The sequence below is a fragment of the Palaemon carinicauda genome, chromosome 35, assembly GCF_036898095.1.
Source record: "Palaemon carinicauda isolate YSFRI2023 chromosome 35, ASM3689809v2, whole genome shotgun sequence".
NCBI lineage: Eukaryota > Metazoa > Arthropoda > Malacostraca > Decapoda > Palaemonidae > Palaemon > Palaemon carinicauda.
Genome location: NC_090759.1, coordinates 14166203 through 14193702, shown reverse-complemented (window position 1 = coordinate 14193702; position 27500 = coordinate 14166203). Strand labels below are relative to the sequence as shown.

General features: G+C 47.2%; 1 protein-coding gene and 1 pseudogene across 2 annotated transcripts in view; both read left to right on the top strand.

Annotated features, from left to right (window-relative positions):
* The window catches only part of atl (atlastin GTPase), a 440834-nt gene that overhangs the window by 6238 nt on the left and 407096 nt on the right, over positions 1–27500 (top strand). The gene's annotated exons all lie outside the window — the stretch shown is intronic.
* Positions 12676–12794, top strand: LOC137628030 (5S ribosomal RNA; annotated as a pseudogene).

Here is a 27500-nt window from a genome sequence, read left to right as displayed (position 1 = left end):
AGGGTCAACACAGGTACCCGTAGAGTTAAAGTCCCAAGTAACTCGCTGTTCTATGCAGATTTAAACAGCAGATTTCATAACACTACCTGCGGCTACCATGAAATGTTTAACTTTGTGCACTTGTTTTGCATAGTGCTTGAAGAAAACGCGCGATGATTTCCTTCCTGTGAAGCTCTTGAGGCTTTCGAAATACATACTCTGGAAGAGGTTCAGAGAAGACGCGACTTTTCTAGGATCATGACCTGCGGGTGTACTGTCAGGATCCGCTCTGCGAATGAAGTAGGTGATTTTCGCTCTTAGTTGTTTCAGTGACAGGTCGCTACCCGATGTTTCTCCTTTGAAGAGTTGTCCTCCACCGAAGTCTGAAGTTCTTCGAAGATAGACCTTAAGACTCTCCACTGGGCATAGAGAGACATCTTCCTTCAGGGGGCAGATTCTCCAAGGGCCCCATCTCTTGGTGGGTAGTTCATTCTTAGCGAGAAACGTCGGATCAGGGAAGAGGGTAAGCTCTCCTGTATCTGCGAACAGAATATGACCCTCTTCTCTTGATAATGCCACTATTTCACTGACTCGGGCTCCCGAGGCGAGAGCAAAAAGGAAGATAACTTTTTGAGTCAAGTCTTTTAGAGGGCACGAATCGTTGTCCAGGTTAGAGGCAAAATGGAGCACCTTGTCCAGGGACCAGGAGATAGGTTTTGGTGGAGGTGCTGGGCGTAGTCTAGCGCATGCCTTTGGTAATTTATTGAAGACATCACAGGACAAATCAATCTGGAAAGCGTACAGGAGTGGTCTAGTCAAAGCCGATTTGCAGGTGGAAATCGTGTTGCCTGCTAAGCCTTGTCCATGAAGGTGAATGAAGAAGGACATACAAAAATCATTGGTGATTTCCGCAGGATTTTTTGCCTTGAAGAAAGAGACCCACTTTCTCCAGGAAGATTCGTATTGCCGTCTTGTAGATTCAGTCTTGTATTCCTCGAGGAAGTCTAAGCTTTTCTTTGAGATTCCAAACCTTTTCTTTGCGGCTAAGGAGAGAAAATCATGAGATGAAGGTCCCTGACTTTCAGTGATGAAGCGAAGACAGTCGACTTCTGTACTTGTTGAGAGAGAACTGGGGCCGGTAGGGGGATCAGCGTGGGCTGCAGCTCCAGGACCAGAGGGTAACAATTGCTCCGGGGCCACTTGTGAGCCACTAGGGCCGCTGTGCCTTTGAAGGTTCTCAGTTTGGAGAGGACTTTCAGCAGAAGGTTGGGGTGAGGGAACAGGTATATCCTGGACCATCTGTTCCAATCCAGTGACATAGCATCCACTGCTTCTGCCTTGGGGTCCTCGTACGGGGCCACATATCGAGGAAGTTGATTGTTGTCGCTCGTCGCGAAGAGATCGATCTGAAGTTCTGGGACTTGGTGAGAGATGAAGGAGAATGACCTTGCGTCTAGAGACCATTCCGACTCTATTGGGCTTGTCCTTGATAGAGCGTCCGCCGTCACGTTGCGGAATCCTTGTAGGTGAACTGCAGACAGGTGCCATTTCTTCTTTTCTGCCAAACGAAAGATCGGAAGAAGTACCTGATTTATCTGGGGCGATCTCGAGCCCTGACGATTGAGACATCTGACTACCACCGAGTTGTCCAGAGTCAGACGAATGTGGATCGAGGGAGGCGGGGAGAGTTTCTTCAGGGTGAGAAGAACCGCCATGGCCTCCCAAGATGTTGATGTGAAACGTCTTGAATAGGGGAGACCATGTTCCTTGAACCTGTCATTGGTGGGAGTGACCTCCCCAACCCTCCAGTGAAGCGTCCGTGTGGATGTTGATCGATGGAGGCGGGTGTTGAAGAGGAATGGACCTTTTCAGGGCCTTTGCTTCCGACCACGGCTTTAAAAGTGAGTGAAGTCTGTTTGGAAGCCGTCTCTTGAGGTCTCTTCGAGCGATGGATGCGAAACGTCTCCAGACTCCCGCGGCATCCTTTAGCTGTGCGCGAAGCACTGGGTTTGTCACAGAGGCGAACTGTAGAGAGCCGAGGACTTGTTCCTGCTGTCGTCTTGAGATCCGTTTGGATTTTAGAAGTCTTCTGACAGACCCTGTTATTTCCTTCCTTTTCTTCTGTGGGATGGAAAGGCGGTGTGACTGAAGATCCCAATGGATTCCCAACCATTGGAACTTCTGAGCTGGAGAGAGGCGAGATTTCTCGGTGTTTATCTTGAATCCCAGATGCTCTAGGAACTGGGTGACTTTGTTGCAGGCTCTTACACAATCTTCGGGCGATGTCGCCCAGACTAACCAGTCGTCTAGGTAGGCCATCACTTGGACGCCCTGAAGACGGAGCTGTTGGACGATTGCGTCTGCCAGCTTGGTGAAGATCCGTGGAGCCACGTTGAGCCCGAAGGGCATGGCCCTGAAGGCGTAACTTTTCCTTTGGAGTCAAAATCCTAGGTAAGAGGAAGCGTAATGATTCATTGGAATGTGCCAGTAGGCATCCGCCAGGTCTATGGAGACCGTGTAGGCCCTTTGAGGCAGAAGGGTCCTTATTTGTTGCAGAGTCAGCATCTTGAATTTGTTGTTCGCAATGAACTTGTTGAGAGGGGATAAGTCTAGAATGACTCTGAGTTTGTCGGAGTCTTTCTTGGGAACACAAAATAGTCTCCCTTGGAACCTGGTTGACTTTACCCTCCTGATCACCTCCTTGTTCAAGAGTTCTAGGACATATTCTTCCAGGAGGGGGGTTGACTGTTGGAAGAATTGCTGGAAGGCTGGGGGTGGTTGAGTCCAGCTCCAGCCTAGTCCCTTCTTGACGAGGCTGTGAGCCCAGGGATCGAAGGTCCAACGATCCTGGAATTGGCGGAGTCTTCCTCCCACCGGAAGCACTTCATTGCTTCTGGTGTCCCGAGGGTTTGCCACCTCGGCTGCTAGCTCCCCTTCCTCCTCTGTCTCTGGAGGGACGGCGAGAAGAATCTCTGCTTGAGCCCCTACCTCTGGGACGAAAGGTAGTAGTGTGTTGCTCATACGCAGGGGTGAAGACCGGTGACTGCGACACCACCGGTTGGGGGACCAACTGAAAGGTCTGTTGTGGCTGCGTGGCCACTTGGGGAGTAGCGGAACCCGGAAACTGCCGTCTCTGTTGACGTTGCTGGGGTTTCGGCTTCGGAGTTTTCCTCTTAGCCTGAGGGCCATCATCCTGAGAGGACTTCCTCTTTCGTGACATGCCCCACTTATGGAGAAGGTTCCTATTCTCCGTGGCAGCTTTGTCTACAATCTCTTTCACCAAAGAAGATGGAAAGAGATACTTGCCCCAGATATTAGAGGAAATCAGCCTCCGGGGTTCGTGTTTCACCGTTGCGTTGGCGAACATGAATTCACGACAGGCTCTGCGAGCCCTAGTGAAGCTATATAGGTCCTTTGTCACGGTTGCCAGGTGCGATTTGGCTAAGACCATATAAAAGTCCGGGATTCTAGTATCCCCGGCCATAAGTTCAAGCTGTACCTGGTGGGACAGCAACGCGGCAAGCCTCTCCTTCGTATCCTGTTCCCTACGAAGGAGGTGATCATTTAGCCTTGGGAGGTCCTCATTAAATTGACGACCGGCTACATCAGGCTCTAGTTTCCCAACCGTGAAGGTTGACTGGATGTCTTTCCAGTGCCTATCATCGGGGGGAACAGTAATGAAGAAGGGTCTGCACTCCTCCAGTGCAGGCAAGGTTTCCCTTCCTCCACTGCCTTTAAGACCGCTGTGAAGGCCTTTTCGATGAAGGGGAAGGTCGCAGCATTTGGCGCAACGAAGGTTGGATGCTTCTTGCTAAGCGCCGGCATCTTGGAGTTGGTGAAACCCCTACTCTTCACCGCTTGGGCTAACATAGCTTGGGCCTTCGCGAGATCGAACACGATAACTTCCTTCGGTTCGGTCTCCTCCTCTGAGGCTGGTTCGGACCTGAGTCGGACGTAACAGTCCGGATATGCCTCGAAATTTGGGAAGAACTCCACTTCTTCCAGCAAGATAGAGCCAACCCTTTCACTAATGTAGATTTTTCCAGTTGTAATTGGCATATGCTCGGCGTATCTCCATGGGTTAGCTTCCGAGCAGGTGGGGAGGTCCTTAACCGAAATCCTTTTCGGTTGCTTAAGGCTGACAAGAGTCGTCCGGAATTGCTCCCGAGTTTCTCGTAGCTTCTTTTCTATGAGGGCTTCAAGCATCTTGAAGACCTCTTGAGTGGCCGATGGAAGAGGGTCCGGGGTGGCAGAAGTCGAAGGAACAGGTTCCTCGGACAGTGCAGGAGTTGCTGCGGGAGCAGGAGCGACCTCTGTCTCCGAATCAGGGTATTCCACCTGATCTTCCTCATAGTCGAGTTCCTCGCCCATGAGGTTCTTCTCCGTTTCTTCCGACACTTCCGACATACGTTCCACGTTGTCGGAATCTAGATGGCACTCATGCATGGACTGGGCCATGACAACGTCAGGTTCCACCACGATCTGGACGGTGGGAATCTGATCACAGGGGACCACAGAGTCTTTGGATGCTTTTGGGAAAAGCAAGGCCCTCAAGTCTTCGTTGGGAAGATACGGTCAGGTGGCGTTCTTCTGGAAGCCACGCACCCATTTGCGTAGCTTCTCTCTAGCGTTGTCCCTTGCCTCCGCAGATGGAGGATCGTCAAACGCCTCGACCAAACGACTCTAGCAGACTGTGCAGTGCTGCGGGTCCCAATACTTCAGGTCGCCTTTCTTTGCGGCGCAGGGGGCGTGGGTCTGGCACGCCTTGTGCCCGTAGAAGTCCGGGCGCTTCACACTTCATATACTCCTCCTGTAAAAGAAAGAGATCATGAGTACATGGAAGGCATAGGAATGACTTACATTACTCTAAAATTAAGATAATTAACATCTAATTTTAAATTTAATTCAATAAAAAAGCCTTTTAATGCTTCAGATTAATGAGCGGGCAAGGAAGTAGATATTACACATACTTGTGAATCCCGCCCAGCCGGTTACCGTAACCTTATCTGTAGATAATTTCTTTTGTGTCCGAAGGTCACAATGAGGGAAATCCATATGGATGAGCCAAGCTAGGCTTCTAACAGAAATAGCCCGCAGAGTGTAGCAGGGTCTGAGACCACTCAGATCCCTGGAGGAGAAGGGGTATAGGATAAACCCCTTATTAAATGTAGGTTCCAGCAATCGACTGCACTAAGATACACAGAGTATGCTGGAATATTGTAATGTGCAATCAAACAGCATAGCCACAATCTTGGATGGTAAGACAATACCTATATGGAAGTGGCCAAGCCATCTGGCTGCAGTATATTGACTGTCGGCATGTTGCCGGAAGGCATGGAAGGGGTGCGTGTCCCTTAACGTCTCATGAGGGTTCCGGTAGACCGACGGTACACCGGAGGCCGGTCCTGCAGGGTGGAAGGCATCAAGACAGACACACTGAGTATCTAAAGGATAATACCATCGTGGCGACCGCCGGCTGTTCGGCGGGTCGTCGGCAGGGGGCAGCGGCTCCGGCAGCCGAAGGCTGACGGCATGGTGAGCCTTGGATCAATTCATAAGATATATGTGTATATTGTCGTATACCTAGATTGCCGGCAATCAATGCCGGCATGTGGGTGGCCGACTCCGGAAGTCGGCTGGCTGTTACTAGGTAAAACGAAGGGTGGGACGTCGGCGGTAAGCCAACGGAAGGCGGAAGGAATCTTATGAAAGGATGTCACCTGAGGTAGTGGCGGTTATCGCCGGCAGTAGAGACGGCAAGGGACCGGCACCAGGATAGAAGGAGAGAAAGGTAAGTAGGGATGGAAGGGATAAGATCCCATACCCCTCCGGCATCCCTCCGGAGAGAGTGCACTCATGATAGGAGTGGATACTCCTAACATCCGGCGGCAGGGAGCCGGCAGTAGGCCGGGTGCCTGGGGTAACCCAAGGGAGGGTTAGAGGGCACTCAAGAGGGGGGAATCCCCCGCCGGCAGGACCGCCGCCGGCAACCACCCCCATAGAACGCTATGAAGGGTATGTGTACCAGAGCGGCCAGCTCAGCAGGAGAACAACTAGCCCTACCACTCCACCCAAGGGAGGAGTTGTAGGACTAAGGACAGATGTGTGTAGGCAAGCCTACACCAAAGGGATAGGTTGGGAGGGAGAAGAATAGGTCTTTCTAAAGAGGAGAGACTGTATGAGAACAGCCACCAAGGTAAGGGAGAACGCTCCCTAACCTAGGGTAGGTAGCCCAGAATGAGAACGGTACAGATGTACTGTACCATCTCAAACTATAATAAGGCAGAGTCAACCCCCAGAGCTAACCTAGAGTAGGAGAACTAACTCCCAGGCTAGGAAGGCTTGAAAGACACATCGCTAGTCACAGGGAGGAAGGAGTAACCCAACCAGGTGCAACTAAGGAAGGGCAGGGCCTTTCCTAATCTCTCAGTCACGACCCTAAGGGAGGGTTATTCCCTTAGAGGAGGCAGAGAAGCGATAAATACTCTATTTGTAGACAAGATTCCCCTATATAGAAGGGAAAGCAAGACTACTCAGAGGGAATGCCCGCAGGCAAGGGGATTAGGGAGCATATAGGGGTTCCTACATTAGGTTAGGAGGGGATGATACGCAATCAAAACAGTCCCCTATATGGTCCCCGAAGGTGAAAACACGTACATCACAGTAAATAGTATGTTTAATAATGCCACAATCTTCATAACTTAACCTAGGAACACTGGTATATATCATGCATGAAAACAAGCACTAGGCTGTCCAGCCTAGGGGCTAAGCTAGCGATCTAGTATGGGGTCGAACAGCGACCGAGTCTGGTGAGCGCTAAAACACGATATAAATATTTCCTAGCTATGAAGACTAAATAACTAATAATATTAATTAGTTAAATGACTGGAGAGGGCTGTTCTGGCTAACTAAATAAAGCATGCAACATGAACAGCGACGCCATAAAATGGCGCGTCCGGTATCGGCACAGCTCTGCCACAAAACACAATATTTTACGAAAAGTAGAAGTTACTTTACGGCTAGAGCTTATTTAAACAATACTGTACTGGGACCTGGTACTCAACTTTCCAGAAGAAGGCAAGGCTGAAGGTAGCGACATAACGGCGAAGTAAGCAGATAAAATAAGCACTTGGGAAAAATCCGACTAAGCAAAGGAGCCACAGGCGAAAGGATGAGGACGGACGTGACGTCATTTAGCAATGGTGCCCGTTTGTTTACGTCTCGAGTACCAAAAGCAGCCACGGATGAGTGTAACTGTGGAACGGCTCCCCAGTTATTCAACCACCTTTCCATATCGAAGTGTTAACTCTATATGGGGTGCAGATAGCTATGTGACGTGTTAATACATGCGTCCCCTGTTGATATACGATATCCTAGAGGGAAACCTTTAGGGTACTCGCACCAGAAGTTAGAATTCTGTGATAACCTTTAGTTTAATTCTCTGGGAATATCCACTGTAGTTAAATATACCCCAGGAAGTTACTGAAGGAACCTTCCATCAGGACGTCATGGCTTGAGCCCAAAAATATATATATACAGTATATATATGGTATATATATGTATATATATATATATACAGTATATATATATATATATATATATATATATATATATATATATATATATATATATATATATTTATGGTATATATATATTTATGGTATATATATATATATATATATATATATATATATATATATATATATATATATATATATATATATATATATATATATACAGTATATATATGGTATATATATATATGTATATATATATATATATATATATATGTATGTATGTATGTATGTATATATTATATGTATATATATGTTTGTTCCGTAACCGAAATACAAACCACGCTATTTACATTGGGTTTACCTTTTAGCGTAGCTGAAATGGCGAGCCATTAGAATTTAACGAGGGTGTATTACCCCGCGCTAGTTAGCAGGGGGGGTAGGGGAGTGGTAGCTAGCTACCCCTCACCCCCCTCACACACCGGTGAATGCTTCACTTTCACTTTTGGCTCGGACATGGACAAACGTCTCTGTCTTTGTCATCGCTTGGCAGCCATTGTTTGTTTTGTCTTTACTTAATCACCTACTTTTCTTTTACTCAATATATATGTAAACATTTTCTCATGTTTATGTATATATTTGAGTATAGAAATCAGTAAGTTTCCTTTTCAGAGTTTGTGCTTGTGTGTGTAGTGTACGATATCTCCGTGGAGCCCTCGGCAGTTAGGCCACCATGGTGTAATTTCATGGGTCGCGATCGAGTTTGACTTCGGTCTATCTCTCTCTCTCTCTTGAGGTCGTTCACCCTTTTACTGCTTTACTTACTATGCCTTTGTAGCCTCCTTCCCGTGTGGGGGGGTTGCTACGCCGTACGTTTTGTCTCAATTAGTTTATGAATCTAATTGTATTTGTTGATTTTCTGCTTTGTAGAACGATTCCTTTCGGGGTTTTCGTTCTTTCTTTAGTGTTCATTCATTTTTAAATTACATAATTACATAGTTACATAATTATAATTGTTATAATTCTGTGTTGGTTACAGCTCTCCTTCCGTGAGTGTAAGTGGTTGTGAGGGCACGTGCCTGTTGTGTAATTCTTGTGTTCCTTTCCCTCGGGATTCCTCTTTGGAGCCTTCCCGGGGGAATGAATGTTAACTAATGATTTTGTTTTATTTTTTTACAGTTACCGATCTAGTTCGTTTCTGTAATGTGACAACGGAGTGAGCTGTCTTGTTGAGGCCTGGGGTTTCGGCTGTTGCTGCCTCCCCTATAGATCTTCGTCAAGGGCGTGTTCTCCTTCTTCTGGAAGTACTCCCGTGACGATTGACAGCTCTCCAGTTCATTTTAGAACACTCAGGAGGTTCGCCTCCTTGGGTGGGTAACTTTCCTTCCGAGGGAAGTTTTTTTATGTCCAGGCTTGAGTTTTTTCTCCTTTGGGGGGTTCTTCTCTTGCCTTTTTTTCGTGCGACTATGCTCTTGGTGCTGAGCGGTCGCACCTGCAGTTACGCTCAAGGGGCTAGGCAACTGCAGGAGCCCCTCTTCGGAGGATTGCTCCTTTTAGGTCACTGGCTGACCCGTCTCTTCTACGAAGTGTTTCTCTTTCGTTCGCGAGAGAGTACACTCATAGAGACTCCTCTTCGGAGGACTCTTCTGCTGTTGTTGCTGTTGGCCTCCTTCGCCGTAAGGCTCACCGTCCGCTACGTCGTAAGGGCCTCCCTTCTCCCTATAAGGGTGCTAAGAGGCGCCTTTTTGAATCTCCGTATGCAGCCTACAACTCCTTCTTCTTGATCTTCACCCCTGGTGCAGATGGACAGCAGTCTGACCTCGTCTTCCGACGGGCAACGGTCTTCCCGACGGACAACGGTCTTCCCGACGGACAACGGTCTTCCGACTTACATCGGTCTCCCGACGGACTTCAGTCTCCCGACGGACAACGATCCCTTCGGGGCAAAGGGTTGCCTCCCACGGGGGTTCTTCCCTTGTGTGTCAGGGTTCCCCTGTGCGCCCTTCTGCTGTGTTCTCTCCTGCTCAGTGTTAGCGCACAGGCGCTCTCCTGCTCTCCTGCTCAGTGTTAGCGCTCAGGCGCTCTCCTGCTCATCAGCGCTTTCCTGATCGCTAGCGCTCTCCTGTTCGCCAGCGCTCTCCTGTTCGTCAGCGCTCTCATGATGATCATCTCTGCTGTTCCTGTTGGTTCCTGTTTCGCGCCCTGTGCGCCCACGTTCGCCCTCGCGATCTAGAACTTCGGTTCAGGTCTTGGACAAGGACTCTTCTTCTACGCACAGGCTTCCACGCGTTGCCTTCTGCTCGCCGGCGATCTCCAGCTCGCCAGCGATCTCCAGCTCACCAGCGACCATAGACGCGTCAACGTTCGCCTGCTCGTCAGCGATCTCCTACGCGTCAACGATCGCCATCGATCTGCCACGCGTGTCAGTTTCCCTGAACACCATCAGTAGCGATCTAGCGCTCGCCTGCTGTGGATCGCGATCTCCGGTAGCTGAGTCTTGCCGTAGATCTTCCTCCTGCTCGCCAGCGCTCACCTTTACTTCTGTCCTTCTGTGCGCCAGCTATCTTCAATCGCCAGCGCACATCTGCGCACCCTTTTTTGCCACGCACCAATGGGCGCCAACGGTTTTTCTGACTGTCTAGGATCGCCTGATTAACAGCTTGCCTCAGCGCTCACCTTCCTGATGCACCTGCGCGCCTTCTGTTCGCGCGATGCGCGCTAACCATCACTAGTCTCTCTCACGTTGGCAATCGCCTACGCGCCCACGCGATTCTTCACCTGCGCGCTAGCGTTTTGTTAACACACCACCGCTCGCCGACGCGCCATCGCTTGCCAACGCGCCTTCACTCGCCTACGGGCTATCGCTCGCCAGAACGCGCCATCGCCCGCCTACGCGTCATCGGTATCCCGACCGCCTGCGCTTGCCCGTGTGCCTGCGCGACCGCACGCCCACGTGCCCGCGCGCCTACGCTCATGCGCGACCGCGCACATGCTCTCCAATGTTCGCCCGCGCGCGAACCAACGGTATTCCGTCGCGCGGACGGACGGTGTTCCGTCGCGCGGACGGACGGTGTTCCGTCGCGCGGACGGACGGTGTTCCGTCGCGCGGACGGACGGTGTTCCGTCGCGCGGACGGACGGTGTTCCGTCGCGCGGACGGACGGTGTTCCGTCGCGCGGACGGACGGTGTTCCGTCGCGCGGACGGACGGTGTTCCGTCGCGCGGACGGACGGTGTTCCGTCGCGCGGACGGACGGTGTTCCGTCGCGCGGACGGACGGTGTTCCGTCGCGCGGACGGACGGTGTTCCGTCGCGCGGACGGACGGTGTTCCGTCGCGCGGACGGACGGTGTTCCGTCGCGCGGACGGACGGTGTTCCGTCGCGCGGACGGACGGTGTTCCGTCGCGCGAACGTCGGCTTGATTCCTGCAGTATCCATTGCTCGCCTACGGTTCATCGCTCGCTGATCACCAGCTCTCGCCCTTCCTACCACGCTCGCCCTTCTTCTGCGCTCCTTCACGCACTTTCGTTTGCGTTCCTGCGTGCCCGCGCATGGGCGCTTCCACCTTCGGCCACGCGCAAACCATTGATTTACCTTCGCGCGAGCACCAGGGCGATTGCGACCGCGATTCCCGTTGGGTTTTCGCAGCATGGCCAGCCTGGCGAGTCTTTTGGAGCGTATTTCCAGAACACGGCCTCACCCCGTAAACGCAGAGCATGGCACATGCAAGAGCAGGAAGAATCTTCAGGGAGGTCTGAGCAACATTCTTCTTTCCAGAACCTGGGTTAGCCCTTCCCCGTCATTCCCTGGAAGGGTGTTGCCAGGGAGCTTTCCGTTCGAGATTTCTCCATCGGCCAAGGGGTGACTGGTTTACCCCTTCCTCTTCTCCATCTCGTGAAAGGAGCTTACCAGGTCTTTTCCCTCCTCGGTTGCGACCCGAGGTTTTGTTCAAGGAAGCTACAGGAAGATCATGGGTACTTTCCTACTCTCGGGCTCAAGCACCTTGGCGTTTCGTCGCCAAGTTTCAAACTTGCGGACAAGCTCGATGTTGGACATCTGGACGCAATGACCGAGGGCTTCCTTTCGGGTGTCTCATCCGTGGATGTCGACAACTTCAGACACCCTTCCATCCTTGGGAAGAGCTTGTTTGTACCCAAGGACAGAGACATAGACAGCGATTGTGCGGAGGAAGTCGACTTCCGTTTTCACTCCTCCAAGGCGCTTTCTTCCAGACCCTGCAGGGCTCCAGCGCCTCTTTCTTTCAGCCTCGTCGGCCTAAGATTTTGGACCGGCTACGACAACTGAGACAAGGTGTCCAATAGCAGTCCCCTCCTGTCAGGAACAGGTAACACGGGAGGCTCTCCCGGGGGGGCATAATCCTAGAGGGAGCGGCAGAGTTCACGAACTCTAGGATTGGCTCCCCCCCCCCCCCCTTGCAGGTTTCACGCTGGGAGGATGCCTAAGGTTACTCATCCGGATAACAGCTTCCCGATGCCGATTCCTGCACGATCTCCGTGATCAGCCAAGGATATCGCGCCTGCCGTCTCTGTCAGCGAATTCAGTGTCACTGAACCTCTATGCCATAGGGTCGGCAAGAGTTTGCCCGTTTGGGCAGAATGATCCATACCTTAGGAGAAGGTCCTCCATAGGATCGTCGACGGCTTCACCCCCCGGCTTCTTCAGTCGATCCTTTCTCGCAGGAAAGTATCTGAGACGGGAATTCCGTAGTCGACCTCTCAGCTCTGATCAAGTTTGTCGAACAAACTTCGTCCAGCGTGGAAGAGCGGAATCGATCAGACTGGTAACGAGGTGACAGGACTCCTTAGGCCCTGGATCGGAAGGACGGGTATTTTCAGTTTCCATTCCATCCATCTTCCTGGAAGCTCTTGGAATTCAGCCTAGACTACAGGTATTCCTGCTTAAGATGCAGTGTGGCGATCCCGTCGTGGCATCGCAGGTTTTTCCCCAGAGAACTCTCCCTGCTTTTCTCATGGCCGCTCAGGAGCAGGCTTCCGCCTCCTTCGCCTTTTGGAGGTCTGGTCAACTCTGGTAAGCTCGGGTTCGACCTTCTTCAACGCCGGGACAAGCTTCCGGATCCTTACCATGAGTGGGGTTTCATGGTAATTTGCTAGGAGCCTTCTCTTCTTCGACCTCAACATCTGGAGTATCTAGCCATGATATTGAGTCAACGGCCATACCACGTTGGAAACCCCGCTTCTCGTCCGTCCAGCGATGTTAAGCAATGTCGGTTCTGGTCGGTACTTGGATGGGTGACCGCCTGGAGACGCCAGATTCTGTTGCCGCCTCCTCCGAGCCTTCCCTTCAGTTGACTGTGGCAAGGCTGAGGAGAGTCGCAGTCCCTGTTTTCAGTCAGGCAGAGCTTTCAGCCCTACCTTGGAACATTTCCTAGGTCTCTTTTCCTCATTGACCCGTCTAAAGTTCCGAATGGTCGCCTCAGGATAAGTTCCCTGTGGGGCGGCCCAAGTTCCGGTGGTTTCAAAGCAACGATTAACCGGACTTTCTGGCCCCTATGGGACCAGCGGAACGATTAGACCTGCAATGGGTGTTGACCTATGGAACCTCTTGATGGGAGTGGATATCCTCGTCCTTTCCCCACATTTTTGATGCGGTTCTCGGACTCATCAAAGAAAAGGGAGGGGGGGGGGCATGTTCCGGTCCAGGCCTATGGTCAGGACCTGAAGGATACCTCTCCGTCATTCAGGGAGGCTTAGGGGCCGTAGTCTGGCCCCTCTACAGATCCTACAGCTCCTGCCGAGTCGCTCCGTGCTCTACGACTTCATGGTACTGGCGTGTTTTAACCAGCAAGGGACGCATTTTCATACCTTCGCATCTTGCAGTAGAGATACTGAGATGATTTGAGATCCTCTCATACCACCATCGGCTCGCTCATTCCGGACAGAGGAATGTTCTCTCCGACTATCTGAGCAGAGCCTCGTAGAAAGAGTGTACCTGGGGGTCTTTGGCCTTGAGTAACCAGCAAGTCCTGGCCTGGGGGACCTGATCGCAACAACTTGAAACCTCAAGCTTCCGCTGTTCTTCCCCCCAGCCTCAGACCCCGAAACTCTTTGGCAAGATGCATTCCGGTGATGGTGGGACAACATCGACGCCTGCGTCTTCCCTCCTTTGTTGTCTGTTGAGAATGGGTCTCAACAAGACCAGGTTGTCTGTCAACCTTTCAATGACCCTGAGAGCTCCACTGGGATTATACGCAGAACGGTTTCCAGACCCTCTGCTTCCCCTGACGGAACTCCCGGGAGAGCTTCTCCCACGGCACAGGCTACTCAAACAACCACACTGCAACATCTTTCACGAGCCGGGCCGTCGCTTCGGCTTCATGCCTGGAGACACTACGCCTCCTCCTCAAGAAGAGATAACCCGCTACAGTCGTGGGGCGGAGGTCGCGTCATCCGCAGGGGTCTTCCAGGCGAAGTGGAGAGTCTTCTGTGGTTGGTGTCGTGGGAGATATACCTCTTCCCTTGAGGCCTCTTCTCCAGCAATAACGAATTTTAAATATTAAACTTAGCCGGTGAATATATAATAGCTGACGTCTCCGACGGCTCGACAGATTCCAAAAACTCGCGAGCGATCGCCGTGAAGGTTGCGGGTGTGACCACCAGCGCCGACTATCGGCCAGATACCGCATATACTTGTCAACATCTCCAGTTCTTCTCTGTCTGTCTTGTCGACAAGTTGGTTCCGCTCGCTTTATGACCTCGAGTTTTCTACCGAATTGGTGAAGTACTTGGTTTTGGTTTTATTGCTTTCGCCGTGTTGGATTATTCAATACTATCTTCAAAAGAAATGCTTTTGAAAGGAGAGGAAAAGTGTTTTGCCCTTGCTTTTTTTTTTTTTTTTTTTAATCTCTGGTTTTTCCATAGAGAAAAGATGGCCGACCCTTCCCTCAGTGTACGGAAGTGTGTTTAAGGCTTTTAGTAATTATTTTATCACTTTATAAATTATTGTTGATATTTATAGATTTTCCTCTATATATTTTATATCTCACCGGCCTTTATTAGGCCTCTTCGATTAGCTTTCCATTTACAGTGAACCCTCGTTTATCGCGGTAGATAGGTTCCAGACGCGGGCGCGATAGGTGAAAATCCGCGAAGTATTGACACCATATTTACCTATTTATTTAACATGTATATTCGGACTTTTAAAACCTTCCCTTGTACGTAGTACTGTTAACAAACTACCCTTTAATGTACAGAACACTTAATGCATGTACTACAGTACCCTAAACTAAAACAGGCACAAATATTAAAGGCGATTTTATATCATGCGTTTCCTAAACACCTAAAAAGCACGATAAAAAATGGCAACCAATGTTTTGTTTACGTTTATCTCTGATCATAATGAAGAAACAAACTCATTTAGTGTACTGTACACATATATGTATAGGTTAGTTTTTGCATCGATTATATTGATGTATACAGTATGTTGATTTTGTTACTGTATTACCAATGTTTTACTTAATTTTCCTTAGGACTTCCAAATGAAATGTTTTTCTTTATGACGCCACCTGAAACGACGGCGTCATAAAGTACGCTCAGTAAACAACCACGCTCAGAACAAAGAAGGCATTTAACGCGCATGATGAAAGTGATAAATAATGATATTTACAGTAAAAGCATTTACAAAATATGTTATTACAAATATTATTTACCGTATCTATATAAAATCATACAGTACATACTGTACGTAGCAAAGCAGGAAAACAATTTACGAGAGAGAGAGAGAGAGAGAGAGAGAGAGAGAGAGAGAGAGAGAGAGAGAGAGAGAGAGAGAGAGAGAGAGAGAGAGAGATTGTTTTACGTACGTAAATGTAAATTTTAAACAAAAAAAATATGATAGGCTTTTAAAACCTTCCCTTTAACTTAATGCATACAGTACTAAACTATAAAACAGACACAAATATTAAAATGTTTAAGTAAAAAATAAAGATTGTTACTGTACTCACCACGAAAGAAGTTCAAGAAAAACTTGAATGATGATGGCGATGAATTTGCTGCACAGTAGAAATGATGATGATGAAGCTGATGATGTCTTCTACTGTGCAGCCAATAATAGTATTTTACGTCTCTTCAGACGGAGGTGTCTTTTCCTGGGACACCTCTTCAACTTCTTCCTGAGACACTTCTTCAATTTCTTCTGAGGGCATTGTGATCGGAAGTTGCTGCCGCTGCTTCTTCTTTCGCAAGAGCATCCTGTAGGGAGCCATGTGTTCATCGATCTTGGTGCAGAATTGTACAGAACGAACCATATCCTCGTCCCACTCTTGCGACATTTCTTTCACCTCATTCGCAAGCTTGCAGAGCTTGGCAAGCCGTTCTAATGTTAAGACCGTTTCTTCGACATTTTCTTGGAACTCTTCCTGTGTTTCACTGTCTTCACTGCCCGATTTCGTCAGGTCTTCGAGGTCTGCGGCCGCGTAACTTCTACTGTCTTTTAACATAGTATCGAGAAGCGTCACCTTCTCAGCAATCGTCATCATCTTTCGGTGCTGTTTAGGCTCACTACCAGCCTTAGTAGAAGCAGAAGGCTTGGGAGGCATTGTACAGTAGGGTTTAACAGAAAGTTCAACAAAAAGTTCAACTTAAAACAGTCACGCACAGCACAGATTAAAGTTCACAATTAACAACGTCAACACAGCGATACAGCGGGAGACAAAGTGACCGCGGAAAGAGATGCTGCGGGTTGGAGAAGCGGTCAAAACACCAATCAGAGGCTAGATTACAAAACTTGAGTTCTGATTCGTCATCTATCAGCGCTTGAACCAATCACAACCCGTCTTACAGTACTATGATGCGTTGGTTACCTACTCATAGAAGATGCCCCGCGCATACTGAACGTACGTAGATTAAGTACAATACCGTAATAATAATAAATAATGATAATAATAATAACAATAATAATTTTATTAACAACAACAATAATAATAATAACAATAATAATAATACAGCTTTACGTACGCTATTTTACGCCTCTCTCTCTCTCTCTCTCTCTCTCTCTCTCTCTCTCTCTCTCTCTCTCTCTCTCTCGTACGCTTATTCGAAATGTGATTTTTGCAACAAAGAATATTATTGGATGCAGTACTACGTACGTATACATACAAAAGATTCATGGAAAAGAAGCATATCCATTACAGTACACACCATTCTAATATGGTATGACTGCATCTGATTTGCGTTTCATGTTCGATTTAATTTTACTACGTACTGTATACAGTACTGAATTATCGTATGATCACATTCTCTTTTCGTGTTTTATTTCTTTCTGTGCTTAATTATATGTCATATGTAATGCAATGAACAATCAGTAAGAGCAGATATTACTAATTACAGTATTAATGGAATTACAGGTAACGAAATATCGTATTTGGGGTCTTCAGATATTGCGGTATTTTCGAAATTTCCGGAAAATCCGCGATATGTATATATATATGGGTTATGGAAAAACCCCGCGAAGTGGTGAATCCGCGATTGTCGAACCGCGAAGTAGCGAGGGTTCACTGTATACTAAACATCAAGATAAATTTTATGTTTTGTTTATATGCGGCCTTTACCTATTCCTTGTAGGCGGTCCTAACTTGGAAACCGAAGTTAAACAACGTTGAGCCCATTCAACTTTTATTTTCGTTAAGTTTAAATCATTTGCTCTGTAAGAGTTATTAAATGAATATTTTTTAGTAAATATTTTATGAAAGATTTTCTTTGAATAGTCTTCGTGCTGTTTCAAAGATGAACTAACGTTTGGTTTATTTATGCTACGCAGTTTGCGCTCTATCGTTACGATAGAGAAAGAGAGAATTACGGTTTCACTTTGCAGAAAGAGTAAATCGATTTTGACGTTTTGTTCATTCTTCTTTCAAACTGAAGTGTTTTAGATACTAATTTAAAGGAACTTGTTAATTTTCAATTTCTTAGTCCTTTCAGTTTTTTCCTTTGGTCAAATAACCTGTTATTGACGAAGGGTGAGTGGGCCATTCTCTTGTGTGTGACAAGAGAGAGAGAGAGAGAAAGAGAGAACGATCCGATCTTTATTCTCGTCCCAAGTCTCTGTACAAGGAGTTTGGGAGCGAGTAACGTTGTTCTCGATTCAGTTTTTTTTTTACTCTCGTCCCAAGTCTCTGTACGGGGAGAGAGGATAAAACGTTTTAGTTTTTATTCTTGTCCCAAGGCACTGTACGGTGAAAGATTGAAAACGTAGTCCTTAGTGAACTAGTGTTTAGTCTCCTCCCCAGTCGCTGATCTTTTTAACTTTATATATTTCCGTTTTATTCGATATATATGTATATGTTTATTGATTTTTGCATGTGTGTTTCATTTTGTACTAATGTGCTTACATTATACGACTCATTTCGCAATTCTAACCTTTTGATGTAAGGGAGAATTGCGTGCTTCAGGTAGAAATCAGTTTTATTCATGTCTAATGTGAAATTATTGAAAAATACGATATCAGTGAAGTAAGTGCAAAAAACATGTTCTGTGTTGCGGAGGGTTCGTTTGTTCGTGCTTGTCACTTGCCTAGTCCGAGACCTCTTTCAGGCTCCCCTGCACCAGGGAGAAGGAATGTCGTAGGACCTAAGGGAGTGAGGAGTGTAAACCAACGAACAGACGTTCCCTCAAAGGTATCAGACGTTGCTCGGCAAGCACGTCCTTGCCATAAGACAGGAGAGACGAAGTTTCTCCTCGTCTTCCGATGATTCGTCTCTTTAAAAGCCTGGGCGTATAGTTTCGAGACGGTTGAAACGTTTATTAGTTCCTTCAGAACAAGTTCAACGTCCTAGCTGTAGTCATAATAGGAGTCCCGTTCATAGCGATGACGTTCATGTACAGACGTTTCTGCCACAGACTCGACGTGATGTTGAGCGGTGGACGCCGTGGACACAACGTGACGTCGAGTGTCAGTCACCGTAGTCTCGATATAGCATCGATCAGCAGTCACTGCTGTTTACTACGTGACGTTTGAACGTCAGCTACTGCAGTCACAGGTTGATCCGAAGTTAGATATGCGGTTAAAGCTTTCTTCTTCAATAGAAGCTTTCGATCCTGTTCCTGTGCGAAAGGATCCTTTGCTTTTTGTACGTCACGGTTCTGGGATACGTGATTCGGGTCTTCAACCTTCTAGACGAGCTTTGTTACGCCACGCTGACGTTATCTCTAGTGACAGCTTTGCTGTTAAGCGAGATGCGGAGCATAAATCTCGATGTAACTTTGATCGCTTTGAACGTCAGCCACCGCAGTCACAGCGTGACGTTGAGATGCAGAACATGACGTTGAGCGGTGGACGCCGTAGACATGACGTGACGTCGAGGGTCAGTCATCGTAGTCACGATATAGCATCGAACAGCAGTCACCGCTGTTACTACGGGACGTTTGAACGTCAGTTACTTCTGTCGCGACGTGTAGTAGAATAACATTCTCTGCAGTCACAACGTGACATCGACCCTCCAACTTTAACTTCTGTTCATATACAAGTGGATGTAGCCTGTCAGGCTTTTCCTTCACGTCATTCTGAATATAAATCTCCTTCTCGCAAGACTTTAGTTTTATCAGATGATGTGCCTTCTGAAGAAGTTGATGACCCCCTTTCAACTAATGTACCTTTGGGGAGTCATTCAGAAGAGGAGTAACCTAGGGTGGTCCAACAATCCCTTGTATTTTAATTATGAATTTCTTTAGTGAAATTTTGTCCTAGACTTTCTTCGACGCCTGCTTTTACAAAGTCAGTTCTCTCTTGTTCTTCCAAGAGGGCCATGCTCTTACTGGGAGACTGGTTGGAATCCAGGAGAAGTTTAGGAAAGTCTGCTTTTGCTTTTCCTCCTTCTTAATTAGCTTCTCGCTCTGGCATCTGGTGTGACACAGGAGAAGCTCGAGGAGAAGTTCTCGGGTTGGGAGTACCTGCCTCTGCCCAGGGAGACTTCTTAAGCCTTGTGGACTCTCTTCGTCGTCTAGCCATGAGACGCTCCAAGATTTTATGGTCGGCTTCAGAGCTAGACCATCTCCTGTTAGGAGTTTTTTTTTTTCGAGCGTTTGAAGTTTTTATTTGTTGGATTGGTCCCTGGGAGCCTTAAGTAAGAAGGTCTCTCCAGCTGTCAATGTATTGCTGTACAATTATGTCATGCATGAACAAGGCTATCAGGGATGGCTCCAATGATCTGACAGCCACGTTCACTGCAGGAACAAGGCTATCAGGGATGGCTCCAATGATCTGGCAGCCACGTTCACTGCAGGAGTACTTAAGATGTAAGTGCGCTCAATGTGTTCATTGTCAAGACAAACTTCACGATGAAGACTACCAAATCTGTCTTGGCAGCAGTAAGGGAAGGCGACTGGATGGTCTCTCTCGACCTTCAGGATGCATACTTCCACATCCCGATTCATCCAAACTTTCAACAACATCTGAGGTTTGTGGACGGGAAAGTAATGTACCAATTTCGAGCACTGTACTTCAGCCTCATTCCTGCTCCTCTTGTTTTTACAAGGCCCTTGCAAAATGTAGCAAGCTTTCTACATTTTTTGAGGATTCAGAGCCTCCCTTTATTTTGACGACTGGCTAATCAGGGCGTCGTCATTATATCGCTGTCTGGAGAGCCTCTAATGGACATTAGACCTAACCAAGGAGCTAGGTCTCATAGTGAACGTAGAGAAGTCGTAACTTACAGTACCCCATCCTAGACTATTCTTTATTTGGGAATGGAGATACAGTGTCTGATTTTTCGGGCCTTTTCGTCTCCCACAAGAATGGAACAAGCTCTGTTAAAAGTCCTTCACTTGCAAGAGAAAAACAGTTGCTCTGTAAGAGTTTGAACTAGCCTCGTGGGAACTCTTTCATCGCTGGAGTAGTTTATCTCTCTGGGGAGACTCAACCTATGCCCTCTCCAATTTCACCTAAACCATTGGAACAAGGAGAAGGGCTTAGAGAGTATCTCTTTCCCAATCTCCAACTCAGTCTAGACATGTCTGACTTGGTGGGACAGCAACATCAGACTTCGAGAAGGTCTTTCTCTTGCGATCAAGAACCCAAACCATGTGTTGTATTCAGATGCATCGGATTTGGGTTAGGGAGCTCCACTGGACAGTCTGGAATGCTCGGGTCTTTGATCCACGGATCAGAAGGAACTCCATTTAAGGCAAGTAACATCTCTCCTTTGGCGAGATTTGTGCAAGGAAAAATGAAAGTCTTGGCGGACTGCCTCAGCAGAAGAGGACAAGTCATCTCCATGGAGTGGACGTTGCATAAGACTGTGTGCGAGAAGCTATGGATGACATGGGGTCAACCCACCATAGATCTTTTTGCGACTTCACTGACAAAGAGGCTCTCGACTTACTGCTTTCCAGTTCCAGATCCAGAGGCAGCCCACATAGACGCTTTCCTGCTGGACTGGTCTCACCTGGACGTTTATGCCTTTCCACCTTTCAAGATCCTAAACAAGGTGCTGCAGAAGTTCACCTCTCACGAAGGGACCAGGTTGACATTGGTTGCTCCACTCTGACCCGCGAGAGAGTGGTTCTCAGAGGTACTTCTATGGCTGGTAGACGTTCCAAGAAGTCTGCCGTTACGGATGGATCTCTTGCGACAGCCTCACGTAAAGAGATTTCATCAAAGCCTCCCCACGCTTCGTCTAACTGCCTTCAGACTATCGAAAGACTCTCTTGAGCTCGAAGGTTTTCGAAGGAGGCAGCTAGAGCGATCGCGAGGGCTATAAGATCCTCTACCATCAGGATCTATCAGTCGAAATGGGAGGTATTTAGAGACTGGTGCAAGTCCTCCTCTATTTCCTCTTCCAAGTGCCTCTGTAGCGCAGATTGCGGATTTTCTGCCTTATCTGAGAAACGGTCGCTCCCTCTCTGCATCCACCATTAAAGGCTACAGAAGCATGTTACAGAAGCATGTTAGCTTCTGTTTTCAGGCATAAGGGTTTGGATCTTTCTAATAACAAAGATCTCCAAGACCTGCTTAAGTCTTTCGAGACTTCCAAGGAGCGTCATATTTCGACTCCTGCTTGGAACTTGGACGTGGTCCTACAGTTCCTTATGTCAGACAGGTTTGAACCATTAAATTCAGCCTCCCTGAAGGATCTTACCCTCAAGACACTCTTTTTTTGGTGAGCTTGGCTTCGGCTAAAAGGGTTAGTGAGATACATGCTTTTAGCAAGAACATCGGCTTCTCCGCTAATAAAGCAGTATGCGCTCTTCAACTTGGTTTTTTTGGCCAAGAATGAACTTCCGTCTCGTCCTTGGCCTAAATCATTTGAAATCCCCAGTCTTTCTGAGATTGTGGGGAATGAAGTTGAAAGAGTGCTGTGCCCCGTTAGAGCTCTTAAATTTTGTTTATCCAGAACTAAACCGCGACGAGGTTGTTCAGAGGCTTTATGGTGTTCCGTTAAAAAGCCCTCTTTGCCCATGTCTAAGAATGCGTGGTCTTATTTTATTAGACTTTTGATTCGGGAGGCACACTCTCAATTAAGTGAGAAGGATCATAATTTACTTAAAGTCAAGGCTCATGAAGTTAGAGCGATAGCAACTTCTGTAGCGTTTAAGCAAAATAGACCCATTAAAAGTATTATGGACGCGACCTTTTGGAGAGGCAAGTCGGTTTTCGCTTCATATTACTTGAAAGATGTCCAGACTCTTTATGAGGACTGCTACACACTGGGACCATTCGTAGCAGCGAGTGCAGTAGTGGGTGAAGGCTCTACCACTACATTCCCTTAATCCCAATATCCTTTTAATCTACTCTTGAAATTTTTAATCTTATTTTGGGTTGTACGGGAGACTAAGAAGTCTTTCGCAATCTTTTTGATTTGGCGGGTGGTCAAAATATTGTTTCTTGAGAGCGCCCAGATTAAGGGTATTGATGAGGTCCTGTTATAGGGGTGTTCATCCTGGTTATAGCAGCTCCTGGGAGTCTTTCAGCATCCTAAGAGGATTGCTGGGCTTCGTGAGGATAGCGGACTAATGAGGCAGAGTAATAATCAGAGTCTGCTTCCTTACCAGGTACCTATACTTAAGTCTGTTTTTTGAATAGTTGTCAAAAACTCTTGAGCATATACGCCTTTATTGTATTAATACTGGTCTCTACCCACCACCATGGGTGTGAATCAGCTATTATATATTTACCGGCTAAGTTTAATATTTAAAAATGATATTTTGATTATAAAATAAATTTTTGAATATACTTACCCGGTGAATATATAAATTAAAGGCCCTCCCTTCCTCCCCGATAGAGACCTAGGGGACTGAGAAGAACTGGAGATGTTGACAAGTATATGCGGTATCTGGCCGATAGTCGGCGCTGGTGGTCACACCCGCAACCTTCACGGCGATCGCTCGCGAGTTTTTGGAATCTGTCGAGCCGTCGGAGACGTCAACTATTATATATTCACCGGGTAAGTATATTCAAAAATTTATTTTATAATCAAAATATCATCTTATTGCTTTACGGCGGGAGGAAACTCCTTTCCGCTCTCGGCAATGAAGCCTGTCGCTCAGCCTTTCCCTGACCTACAGGCTGAAAGGAATAACTTTTTCCTTCCCGCTGGACCTTTCCTCGCTCATGCGAAGCTGCGAACGTCCCTGCCCTAGTCGGAGTGAGACCTCCATTAAATCAATCAATCAATCCTCCAACATGGAGCATGGCTTGGACTTTTTAGTCCCTTAAGAGATCTTCTCAAGACCCTTTACGTTAGGCCTCTGATCGTATTTCGTCTTGGGTCTCCTGCTCACTCTGGCCGCGGCCAGTGTGTAAGCAATCTTCTTGTTCTCGTACGACTCCGCCCTTTCTAAGGAATGGGGGAAGGCAACATTCAGGTTCGCTCCTGAGTTGTTGGCTAGACTCAGAATCTTGGGGTCCCGGTCCTTCGGTCCAATTCCTTCAAGATTTTGAGTCACCATTCTGTATCTGATGACCCAAAACCTTCTCCTTCTTGCCAGGAAAGGAATCGAGGGGTTATCTTTGGGAACAGCTGCAGTTTGTCCTCACGTGCAGCCGGGTTGGGAGCACAAGAAGGACACGGGGGAGAGTCACCAGTATACCTCTTCAGCTCGGACTCAAGGACATTCATCTCGACCTGAGTCCAGACCCTCCCCCGTCACATCGCCCTACAGCACGATGTCGGATACATCGCAACGTCCCTGGCCTTCGAGTAATACTACTCTGTGACGCAGTTGCTACAAGCTGGAGTCTGGAAGCGTCTAATGACCTTCGCAGCCCGCTTCCTGCAGGGCGTGACCCACAGGAGTATCGATACGTTTCTATCGCTCTGTGGTGGCTACACAACAGCTGGTCTAACCTCAGGCTCCTTTTTGGACAGGTAGCAGAAGGTTGAGGGCATTGTTATCAGGTTTTAGTCTGCATGAACGAAAGAAGTATGTCTGGCCCTTACTTCTTTCTTCATCATCCCCTTTACTGGGAAGCAGCATCCTGGTCTCTGCATAGCTGACCTCAAACCTCTGCAGGTAAACCATGTTCCTTGTGTTCCGAGTATTGAGTCAATACTGTCGCGTCCCCCCATACCCTGACGAGGTGGTATTGCGAACGTCCTAACCCAGAGTTCCTTCTGGAACTCCAGGTCAACTGCCTAGGACGGGTCACACTTCTTCCTTCACACACAAGCTTATGTAGGCCACACGGTTCCTTGCGGAGCAAGGAACTTGTGAGGTGCAGGGACTCCTTTTCTCGAGTGCGACTCACTCAGATTCTGAGTCCCCGGGTAAAGCCAAAGCAGTATGGCTGGGACTTTCCACCCTTCCTAAGGGGTAAGTCACCCAATGTAAATAGCGTGGTTTGTATTTCGGTTACGGAACAAATGACAAATTCGAAGATAATTTGTATTTTTCCTAACCATACAAACCTTAGCTATTTACATATATTTACCCGCCAGCCCTGTCCCCCAAGACAAGTCCTACCTCTAAGTGAAAGTGAAGCATTCACCGGTGTGTGAAGTGGGGGGAGGGGTAGCTAGTTACCACTCCCCTACCCCCCTGCTAACTAGCGCGGGGGTAATACACCCTTGTTAAATTCTAATGGCTCGCCTTTTCAGCTACGGTAAAAGGTAAACCCAATGTAAATAGCTAAGGTTTGTATGGTTAGGAAAAATACAAATTATCTTCGAATTTGTCATATTTATATGTATTTATATATGTGTGTATATATATATATATATATATATATATATATATATATATATATATATATATATATATATATATATATATATATATATATATATATATATATATGTATATGTATATATATACAGTGAACCTCGCTACTTGGCGGTTCGACCATCGCGGATTCACCACTTCGCGGATTTTTTTCATAACCCATATATATATACATATTGGTAATAACAAAATCAACATACTGTACTGAATAATCAATATAATCGATGCAAAAACTAACCTATACACAGATGTGTACAGTTAATGCTTTTGTTTCTTCATTATGATCAGAGAAACGTAAACAAAACATTGGTTGCCATTTTTTATCATGCTTTTTGGCGTGTTTAGGAAACGCATGATATAAAATCGCCTTTAATATTTGTGCCTGTTTTAGTTTAGGGTACTGTAGTACATGCATTAAGTGTTCTGTACATTAAAGGGTAGTTTGTTAACAGTACTACGTACAAGGGAAGATTTTAAAAGTCTGAATATACATGTTAAATAAATAGGTAAATATGGTGTCACTACTTCGCGGATTTTCACCTATCGCGGCCGGGTCTGGAACCTATCTACCGCGATAAACGAGGGTTCACTGTATATATATATATATATATATATATATATATATATATATATGTGTGTGTGTGTGTGTGTATATATATATATGTATATATATAACGGATTTTGAGCGAAGCGAAAAATCTATTTTTGGGTGAGATGGCCATGTCGTCCTGATGGAAGTTCCTTAAAGTAGCTTCCTAAGGGATATATGTACTTCAGTGATATTCCCAAAGAATTTTACCTTTAGGTATCCAGAATTCTAACTCCTGGCACGAATATCCTTAAAATTTCTCCAAAGATATCGCATAATATCAGCGGATGCATTCTTGACACGCCTCCATAGCAATCTGCACCCCAAACAGCGTTTTGGCTTCGAGGAGGATGTGGCAAAAGGGAGCCGTCCAAAGGCTCTCCCCGCTCTCGTAATACTATTGGGAATACAACAGCGCCATTCCCACGACGGCGGACATTCCTTGTAGCATTGAGCGTGGTGTTACAGATACAGTACCACGGGAGGGATACTGTGAAGATCTTTTCTTTTAGAAGAGATGGGTGGGTCCATCAGGACGACATGGCCATCTTACCCAAAAATAGATTTTTCGCTTCACTAAAAATCCGTTTTTTGGGCTCAAGCCATGTCGTCGTGATGGAAGCATACCAGAGCATTAGTGTATCTGTGGATTTTTAATCAGTGCCTTAACCTTATACAGTGATACCTCTGGATACGAAAGTTTCTGCTTACGAAAAATTCAGGTTACAAAAAGCGATTCGAAGATTTTTATGCCCCAGTATACGAATAAAATTTCAGGATACGAAAAGCTTACGAGATCCCAACTCGTCGCCGAGAGTAATTTTAAAAAGTGCGCGCCGCCAGACTTTGAACTTGGGTAAACTCACTTACAGCCTCCCGCTCACCCATTGGTTATCTCCCTACTCAGATGCTAGCTGACGCCATAAGATCCTGCTTTCCTATTGGTCGGCAACTATCCCACCTTGCTTACGCACGGGCGTTCATCTCTCTCTCTCTCTTTTCGTTCCGACTGCAGTATCGTTAACATTTTCGGTGATCTCGTGCGTTCTCAGGCCGAAGAAGGGGCAGGAGAAGGAACATCCCAGCAGGAACCCCCAGAGTTCAAGGCTTCTCGAGGGTGGTTCGAGAAATTCAAGAAAAGGACTGGTATTCATTCAGTGGTACGGCATGGGGAGGCAGCCAGCTCGGACACGAAGGCCGCCGAAGCCTTTGTTAAAACGTTTGAAGAGTTGACTCTGCAGGAAGGTTACAGTTCGCAGCAAGTTTTCAATTGCGACAAAACTGGGCTTTTCTGGAAGAAAATGCCTCGTCGGACGTTCATCACGGCGGAGGAGAAGAGGCTACCCGGACATAAGCCCATGAAGGACAGGCTTACCCTTGCTTTTTGCGCAAACGCCAGTGGGGACTGCAAGATAAAGCCCCTGCTGACAGCGAAGTGATAGTGAGATGTCTGAACCGTCAAGGCTCGAGATCGCCCCACATCAACCATGTGATGTTAGCCATCTTTCGTTTAGCGAAAAAGAAGAGATGGCACTTGTCAGCAGTTCACCTACAAGGGTTCCGCAATGTGACAGCGGACGCTCTATCCAGGCTAAAGTCGATAGAGTCAGAATGGTACCTAGACTCAGACTCATTCTCCTTCATCTTGGAACAAGTCCTAGAACTGCAGATCGACCTCTTCGCGACGAGGGACAAGAAACTACCTTGATATGTAGCCCCATACGAGGACCCTCTGGCAGAGGCGACGGACGCCATGTCCCTCAATTGGGTAAAACTCGCTGGTAAGAGACTGATGTCTCGCCAGGTAAATCCTCGGACAGCTAGGTAGCGTCAGGTTCCGATATCTTTTATGGTCTCTCGTGGCATGGTTGGTTTCGACCTGGCCTTTCATTAGAAGGGGCTAGCGTTCGATCCCAAGTATGAGGTAGAAATTTATTTCTATTTGAACACGATGTTGTGTTGATATTTATCCATATTGACTCATTAGGGGTAATTTGAATGAATTACTACCAATTATGTCACGTGGTGGGCCGGGATATCGGGTAAAACTCGCTGGTAAGAGACTGATGTCTCGCCAGGTAAATCCCCGGACAGCTAGGTAGCGTCAGGTTCCGATATCTTTTATGGTCTCTCGTGGCATGGTTGGTTTCGACCTGGCCTTTCATTAGAAGGGGCTAGCGTTCGATCCCAAGTATGAGGTAGAAATTTATTTCTATTTGAACACGATG